Here is a 10,204-nt window from a genome sequence, read left to right on the forward strand (position 1 = left end):
CAAATCCTGGCTGCATCACATCCGGCAGTCATTGGGAGTCCCATAGGGTGGTGCATAATTGGCCCAGCGTCATCCAGGTTTGGCCAGGGTAGGCCGTCATTGCAAATAAGAATTTGTGCTTAACTGATTTGCCTAGTTAAATAAAGGTTAAATAAAAAAATATTTGGGGAGTTTCTCCATGTCTTCTCTGCAGATCCTCTCAAGCTCTGTCAGGTTGGATGGGGAGCACAGCTATTTTCAGGTCTCTCCAGAGATGTTAGAGTTAAAGTCCGGGCTCTGGCTGAGCCACTCATTCAGAGACTTGTCACGAAGCCACTCCTGCATTGTCTTGGCTGTGTGCTTAGGGTCGTTGTCCTGTTGGAAGGTGAACATTCGCCCCTGTCTGAGGTCCTGAGTACTCTAAAGCAGGTTGTCATCAAGGATCTCTCTGTACTTTGCTCTGTTCATTTTTGGCTCTATCCTGACAAGTCTCCCAGTCACTGCCACTGAAAAACATCCCCATAGCATGATGTTGCCACCACCATGCTTCACTGTAGGGGTGGTGTCAAGTTTCCTCCAGAAGTGACGCTTGGCATTCAGGCCAAAGCGTTCAATCTTGGTTTCATCAGACCAGAGAATCTTGTTTCTCATGGTCTGAGAGACTTTAGGTGCCTTTTAGCAGGCTGTCATGTGCCTTTTACTGAGGAGTGGCTTCTGTCTGGCCACTCTACCATAAAGGCCTAATTGGTGGAGTGCTGCAGAGATGGTTGTCCTTCTGGAAGGTTCTCCCAGCTCCACAGAGGAACTCTAGAGCTCTGTCAGAGTGAGCATCGGGTTCTTGGTCTCCTCCCTCACCAAGGCCCTTCTCCCCCGATTGTTCAGTTTTGCCGGGCGGCCAGCTGTAGGAAGAGTCTTGGTGGTTCCAAACCTTGTCTATTTAAGAATGATTGTGGCCACTGTGTGCTTGGCCTCCTTCAATGCTGCAGATGTTTTGGTACCCTTCCCCAGATCTGTGCCTGGACACAATCCTGTCTCGGAGCTCTACGGACAATTCCTTCGACCTTATGGCTTGGTTTTTGCTCTGACATGCACTGACAACTATGTGGAACCTTATATAGACAGGTGTGCACCTTTCCAAATCATGCCCAATCAATTGAATTTACCACAGGTGGACTCCAATCAAGTTGTAGAAACATCTCAAGGATGACCTATGGAAACACAATGCACCTGAGCTCAATTTTGAGTCTCATAGCAAAGGGTCTGAATACTTATGTAAATAAGGTGTTTCTGTTTTTCGTTAACACATTTGCAACATGTTTTCACTTTGTCATTATGTGGTATTGTGTGTATATTGCTGAGGAAATTGTTTTATTTCATCGATTTTAGAATCAGGCTGTAACGTAACAAAATGTGGAAAATATACAGTACCAGTCAAAAGTTTGGACACCTACTCATTCAAAGGTTTTTCTTTATTTTTACAATTGTATACATTGTAGAATAATAGTGATGACATAAACTATGAAATGACACATATGGAATCATGTAGCAACCAAAACAGTGTTAAACAAATCTAGACTGTTGGAAAAGCATTCAAGGTAAAGCTGCCTGAGAGAATGCCAAGAGTGTGCAAAGCTGTCATCAAGCCGAAGGGTGGCTACTTTGAAGAATCTCAAATATAATATACATTTTTGTTGCTACATGATTCCATATGTGTTATTTCATAGTTTGCAGCAACATTTGCAGAGCTGGGATTGTTGTATTCCCCATATATTTTACATTCTATTGGTTGCTCGATTTTTCTTTTTACCCCCCTTTTTGATCTTGTCTCATCGCTGCAACTCCCCAATGGGCTCTGGAAGCAAAGGTCAAGTCATGCGTCCTCCGAAACATGACCCGCCAAACCACGCTTCTTTACACCCGCCCACTTAATCCGGAAGCCAGCCGCACCAATGTGTCAGAGGAAACACTGTTCACCTGACGACCGAGGTCAGCCTGCAGGCGCCCGTCCCGCCACAAGGAGTTGCTAGTGTGCAATGAGCCAAGTAAAGCCCCCCACGCCAAACCCTCCCCTAACCCGGACTACCCTGGGCCAATTGTGCGCCGCCGTATGGATCTCCCGATTATTGGCAGAATTCAACTTGTGTGGTGAGTTCAAGAGCCCAGTGCATTGTATGTTTCCTGTAATATTCTTGTCTGTTTGGAAGGCAAAATCCCCAGTCATGTCAGAAGAGTGGGTGGCACATAGCCTGGTCCCAGATCTCTTTGTGCTGTAGCCAACTCCTATGGTTGTTGGCAGCGGTTTAGTTGAGGGTAAACACAGGTAACTCTATTTATGCACCTTTTTTATTTTGCGCAAGCATTTACCTTGCCTGGCTACACATACACATCGCTCCAGCCGAACACCCCGCCCACTAACATTTCTTCTCCACGATCAGTCTGGATTTGCTTCCTCCCCGATGATTTCTCGAATGCGAACACATTAAAACTGTTCTGACTGATTCCAGAAACCGATGGGTTGGACCAGTGTGGTCTACACGACTCATGAATCACATTTTTTCCGATCGATAGAGCAGAGTAATTAAATTCAGGATGAATCATCAGGCAAACGTTTACCCTCCTATTGCGGGAAGATGCATTGAAAATATAGGGAGCGTTACATTATTCACCGTGAATAGGGATTAGCATTTACCCACTGATCTTTACCACTACATCATTAGTTGTTGTAGATGGCAAGTCAGCACAAACAGATCTGGGACCAGGCTAGGTGGTAGATGTCCTCAGGAGGAGAACTCCGAAGAGAGGGATTCCAAACTTCAAGTAAAATTTCACCCTTTTGCAACATCAAATTTTAATAACAATTTACTAAAACACAAATTTACAAAAAATGTGCCTGCTCATAGTTGTTTAAAATCACATGATGCACACTAGATGATGTCATTAGTGACATCGGAAACACTTACAGTACATTCAGAAGGTATTCACACCCTTTGACCTTTTCCACATTTTGTTGTGTTACAGCCTGAATTCAACATGGACTAAATTGTGATTTTGTGTCACTGGTGTAAACACAATACCCCATAATGTCGAAGTGGAATTATGTTTGTCGATTCTTTTTACAAAATTTAAACCACTTTATTATGTCAAGCCTAAATAAGTTCAGGAGTGACCAAATAATTTGCTTAACAAGTCACATAATAAGCTGCATGGAATACAAAAATTGTGCTTAACATGATTTTTGAGTGACTACCACATCTTTATACACTACACATACAATTATCTGTAAGGTCCCAGAGTCGAGGAGTGAATTTCTTACACAGATTCAACCATAAAGACCAGGGAGGATTTCTAATGCCTCGCAAAGAATTTGGTAGATGGGTAAAAAAAACAACAGACATTTAATATCTGACATTGAATATACACCAAGTCACTACAATGATACAGGCATCTTTCCTATCTCACTTGCCAGAGAGGAAGGAAAGCCCTCAGGGATTTCACCATGTGTAATGGCTGTTGAAGGGAGTAGACCAAGGCGCAGCGTGGTTAGTGCTCATCTGGTATTTATTAAACTGCGAACACTATAAACAAAGAAACAAAAACGACAGCCCACAGTTCTGTCAGGTTAGAAAACTAAACAGAAATTAACCACCCGCAAAACCCAAAGGAAAACAGGCTACCTAAGTATGGCTCCCAATCAGCGACAACGATGTACAGCTGTCCCTGATTGAGAGCCATACCAGGCCAAAACAAAGAAATACAAAACATAGAAAAAAGGACATAGAATGCCCACCCTAGTCACACCCTGGCCTAACCAAAATAGAGAATAAAACCCTCTCTATGGCCAGGGCGTGACACCATGAGGCCTATGGTGACTTTAAAATAGTTACAGAATTGAATGGCTTTGATAGGAGAAAGCTGAGGATGGATCAACAACATTGTAATTACTCCACAATACTAACATAATTGACAGAGTGAAAGAAGGAAGCCTTTACAAAATAAAGATATTCCAAAACATGCATCATGTTTGCAAGGCACTAAAGTAATACTGCAAACATTTTGACAAAGTAATTAACTTTTTGTCCTGAATACAAACTGTGGGGCAGAGCAACATAACACATTACTGAGTACCACTGTCCATACTTTCAAGCATAGTGGTGGCTGCATCATGTTTATTGGTATGCTTGTAATTGTTAAAGACGGGGGAGTTTTTCAGAATAAAAAATCAGCAGAAGGGAGCTAAGCAGAGTCTTTTCAGTCTGCTTTCCACCAGACAGTTGGAGATTAATTCACCTTTCAGCAGGACAATAACCTAAAACACAAGGCCAAATATACACCAGAGTTGCTTACAAAGACGACATTGAATGATCCTGAGAGGCCTTGTTACAGTTTTGACTTAAAACGGTTTGAAAATGACTGTCTAGCAATGATCAACAACCAACTTGACAGAGCTTTAAGAATTTCTTCCAAATATTGTACAATCCAGGTGTGCAAATCTCTTAACGACTTACCCAGAAAGACTCACAGCTGTAATCACTGCCAAAGGTGCTTCAACAAAGTATTGAATCAGGGGTGTGAATATTTATGTAAATGAGATATTTAGGTATTTCATTTTCACTAAATAAATACAAAATAATCTAAAAACATGTTTTCACTTTGTCATGGGTATTGTGTGTAAGATGGGTGAGAAAATAAATAAATGTAATCCATTCTGATTTCAGGCGAACAACAAAATATGGAATATGTCAAAGGGTATGAATACATTTTGAAGTCACTGTATCTTCTATCCATTTGACTACAAAATGTAGAAACCCGTTAACATCACATAGACATGTTAATGTTAGAGTAGGGCTGGAGATGATGAATTTGAGGTTGGAAAAGAGTGGAATTTCCCTTCCACTTTCTCTTATGGCTTGGAATCATGGAATGCATCCCAATAATACGTCCTTTCTCCCGAAGAGCGCACTTGTTCACCACTACCCACAAATCTAAACACATTGAATTGGTGGACACATGGGCTAGCAGGAGTTTCCACCATATTTAGTAAGGGTTTCAGGCTTGTTTCTTGAAAATTGAACAAGTAGTTGTAGTTTATCCAAGGTGTTCTCATCAGGACAGGGAGACTTTTGGCACGCCCTTGAACAAGGGTGCGCTCTTTGTTATTTTCCTTTCTATTGAACACCGTTCTTTCCGTCTGAAATATTATCGTTTATTTACATATTGGGGTACCTGAGGATTGATTAGAAACATTATTTGACTTGTTTGGACGAAGTTTACCGGTAGCTTTTTGGATCCCTTTCTATGCATGTTGAAGGAGTGGATTACTGAAATCAATGGCTCCAACTAAACTGACTCTTTGGATATAAAGAAGGACTTTATCAAACAAAACGAACATTCATTGTGTAGCTGGGACCCTTGGGATTGCAAACAGAGGAAGATCTTAAAAGGTAAGTGATTTACTTTATCGCCATTTATGATTTTTGTGAAGCCAGTGCTGGTTGAAAAAGTATTTTGATGTGGGGCGCTGTCCTCAGATAATCGCATGGTATGCTTTCGCCGTAAAGCCTTTTTCAAATATGACAACGCGGTTGGATTAACAAGAAGTTAACCTCTCTAGGGCCGGCGGGACGAAATCGTCCCACCTACGTAACAGCCAGTGGAATCCTGTGGCGCGTTATTCAAATACCTTAGAAATGCTATTACTTCAATTTCTCAAAAATATGACTATTTTACAGCATTTTAAAGACAAGACTCTCGTTAATCTAACCACACTGTCCGATTTCAAAAAGGCTTAACAACGAAAGCAAAACATTAGATTATGTCAGCAGAGTACCCATACAGAAATAATCAGACACCCATTTTTCAAGCTAGCATATAATGTCACATAAACCCAGAAGACAGCTAAATGCAGCACTAACCTTTGATGATCTTCATCAGATGACAACCAACTGCTCCTAAACACAAGTAAAACTAAATGCATGCTCTTCAACCGATCGCTGCCTGCACCTGCCCGCCCATCCAGCATAACTTCTCTGGACGGTTCTAACTTAGAATTTGTGGACAACTACAAATACCTAGGTGTCTGGTTAGACAGTAAACTCTCCTTCCAGACTCACATCAATCATCTCCAATCCAAAGTGAAATCTAGAATTGGCTTCCTATTTCGCAACAAAGCATCCTTCACTCATGCTGCCAAACATACCCTCATAAAACTGACCATCCTACCAATCCTCGACTTCGGCGATGTCATTTACAAAATAGCCTCCAATACCCTACTCAACAAGCTGGATGCAGTCTATCACAGTGCCATCCGTTTTGTCACCAAAGCCCCATATACAACCCACCACTGCGACCTGTATGCTCTCGTTGGCTGGCCTTCACTTCATAATCGTCGCCAAACACATTGGCTCCAGGTCATCTACAAGACCCTGCTAGGTAAAGTCCCCCCTTATCTCCGCTCACTGGTCACCATAGCAGCACCCACCTGTAACACGCGCTCCAGCAGGTATATCTCTCTGGTCACCCCTAAAGCCAACTCCTCCTTTGGTCGTCTCTCCTTCCAGTTCTCAGCTGCCAATGACTGGAACGAACTACAAAAATCTCTAAAACTGGAAACACTTATCTCCCTCACTAGCTTTAAGCACCAGCTGTCAGAGCAGCTCACAGATCTCTGCAACTGTATATAGCCCATCTTTAATTTAGCCCAAACTACTACCTCTTCCCCTACTGTATTTATTTATTTTATTTATTTTGCTCCTTTGCACCATATTAATTATATTTTAACTTTTAACTTCAAACTACAAATCTACCATTCCAGTGTTTTTTTTCTTGCCATACTTTATTTACTTTGCCACCATGGCATTTTTTTGCCTTTACCTCCCTTATCTCACATCATTTGCTCACATTGTATATAGTCTTATTTTTTTCTACTGCATCATTGATTGTATGTTGTTTTACTCCATGTGTAACTCTGTGTTTTTGTATGTTGTCGAACTGCTTTGCTTTATCTTGGCCAGGTCGCAATTGTAAATGAGAACTTGTTCTCAACTTGCCTACCTGGTTAAATAAAGGTGAAATAAAAATAAATAAATAAATAAATAAAAATCACAGGGCTAGCTATTTAGACACCCAGCAAGTTTAGCCTTCACCAAACTCCGATTTACTATTAGAAAAGTTTGATTACCTTTGGTGTTCTTCGTCAGAATGCACTCCCAGGACTTCTACTTCAATAACAAATGTTGGTTTGGTCCCAAATAATCCATAGTTATGTTCAAACAGCGGTGTTTTGTTCGTGCGTTCAAGACACTATCCGAATGGTAAATAAGGGTCACGCGCATTTCGTGACAAAAAAATTCTAAATATTCCATTACCGTACTTCGAAGCATGTCAACCGCTGTTTAAAAATCAATTTTTATGCCATTTTTCTCATAAAAATGCGATAATATTCCGACCGGGAATCTGTAATTAGGTAAACAGACGAAAGAAAATAAAGCACGGGGTCGACTCGGGCACGCGCCTAAGCCCATTGTCTTCTGATCGGCCACTTGTCAAAGGCGATAATGTGTTTCAGCCAGAGGCTGCCTCGATATCGTTCAGCTTTTTCCCGGGCTCTGAGAGCCTTTGGGAGCCGTAGGAAGTGTCACGTTACAGCAAAGATCCTCAGTCTTCAATAAACAGAGGCAAGAAGAACAAGATCTTGTCAGAGAGGGCACTTCCTGGTTAGAATCTTCTCAGGTTTTTGCCTGCCATATGAGTTCTGTTATACTCACAGACACCATTCAAACAGTTTTAGAAACTTTAGTTTTCTATCCAAAGCCAATAATTATATGCATATTGTAGTTACTGGGCAGGAGTAGTAACCAGATTAAATCGGGTACGTTTTTTATCCGGCCGTGTAAATACTGCCCCCTAGCCCTAACAGGTTAAGCTTTTAAATTATGTAAGACACTTGTGTGTTCATGAATGTTTAATATTACAATTTTGTAATTTGAATTTGGCGCACTCCAGCTTCACCGGTTGTTGTCGATTTTGATCCTGCTAGCGGGATCCAATCCCTAAGAGGTTTTTAACCAACAGTGCAGTTCAAGAAATAGAATTAAGAAAATATTTACCAACTAAAATAAAAAAATATAAAAAGTAACACAATAAAATAACAATAACGAGGCTACATGCAGGGGGTACCGGTACCGAGTCAGTGTGCGGGGGTACAGGTTAGTTGAGGTAATTTGTACATGTAGGTAGGGGTGAAGTGACTATGCATATATAACAAACAGCGAGTAGCAGCAGTGTACAAAACAAATGGAGGGGGGGTGTCAATGTAAACTGCACCATTTGATTAATTGTTCAGCATTGTTATGGCTTGGGGGTAGAAGCTGTTAAGGAGCCTTTTGGTCAAGGGCAGTAACTAGAGGGGATTGCGTTGTCGCTTTTGACACAGTAAAATTGGCCTTCTCTGTTAGAGCTACAATATACTGGAATGCAATGCCCATGGACTTGAGAAGCTGCACTGATTATCGTATTTTTAAATTTATATTGAAAACATGGCTCAAATCTATCCAAACCTGTACACATGAGTTCTCTGTGGTTCCTCATATGTAAGATGACAGTTGATGATAGTGTTGTTGTTATAATTATATATTATTGGATGTAATGTATTTGTATTGTTTTAGTGAGTATTTGTATTGTGCGCAAAGGCCCTTACGAGTGGAAATTAGCTTTTGGCTAACCCCGGCACATTAACATGGATGTTGCATTATTGTAATATTGATTAATGTGCATTGTCCCTATAAATAAATTAATTAATCTGGTGGTTAGTGGGGAGTTGTAATCTGTAAATTACCTCATTGACCCTCCTGAGGACCTTTAAACGGCCCCACAAAACCGGGGACTCTCCTGGTGGAGAGATGCGATCACCAGGATGGAACAAGGGAGCCTCACTGCGGTGGCAATCCGCCTGCTCTTTCTGACGGCAGATGGCTTGAGTAATATGCACATGGATACAATTTCTGTGAATGACCTTGATGTTGGGATGGGACAGCCCCCACACCTACTTCTGAAGCATCCATCTCCACCACGAAGGGCAGCGTAGGATCTGGATGTTTAAGTAAAGGGGCGGAGGTGAAATGACCCTTCAGCAGGCGGAAGCCTCATCCATCATGACTTCTTGCGGGCTAATCTGGTAACCGAAAAAGGAGACCTCCTCCTGATGGAATTGGCACTTCACCTTGATGTACAGGTCGTTGGCCAGGAGACGTTCCAGGACTACCGGACGTGAGCGATGTGCTCCTCCAAGGTAGCCGAGTAGACCATGATGTCATCGATATACACGACCACCTGGCGTCCAAACATGTCATGGAACACCTCATTGGCGAATGCCTGGAACACTGACTGAGCATTGGCTAATCCAAAAGGCATCACCAAATACTCGTAGTGACCAGACATCGTGCTGAATGCCGTCTTTCATTCATCCCCCTCCCAGATGTGGATCAAATTGCAGGCACTCTTGCAGGTCCAACTTGTTGAAAAACCGGGCCCGCGGAGTTGTTCAAACGTGGCCGGCACCAATGGGAGAGGGTAGCGGTACTTCGCTGTGATGGAATTCAGATTTCTGTATTTGATGCACTGGTGCAACCCTGTCAGAAAGCCTCCTGGATGTATTCCCCCATAGCCTTCGTGTCAACCACCGACAGAGGGTAGATGCGGCCACGCGGAGGTGCAGAGCCTGTAAGCAGGTCGATGGCACAGTCACAATGAGGAGGGAGACAGGTGGCGCAGGTCTTAGAAAAAACCTCCCGAAGATTTTGGTATACCTCTGGGATGTTGGGCTGAAGGGCAACCACAGGACTCTAAACCAACGTGGAACCACAGGGAAAGGGTAAGCTGGTCTTCCGGCATTCGGGTGCCCAGTCAGGGATTTTCATCCTCGGCCATGAGACGTTGAAGCCATGGGAGGCCGAGGTTGATCTTGTGTACGGGTTCACTGATGAGGAAGGGAAGGCTTTCTTGATGTATGGATTCCACGGTGACGATGAGTGGTGCTGTGATGTGTGTGATTGTCCCGGATCCCAGGGGTTGACTATCCAGTGCTTGAACCGGACAAGGAGAGGAGAGCGGGTATGAGGTGATGTTAAGGGAGGAGGCGAGGGTCTGGTCAATAAAATTCCCGTTGCACCGGAGTCCACTAGAGCTTTAGAAACAAAACATGAAGGACAGCCAGTCAGTGAAATCATTA

This window comes from Salmo trutta, chromosome 12 (assembly GCF_901001165.1).
Source record: "Salmo trutta chromosome 12, fSalTru1.1, whole genome shotgun sequence".
Lineage (NCBI taxonomy): Eukaryota > Metazoa > Chordata > Actinopteri > Salmoniformes > Salmonidae > Salmo > Salmo trutta.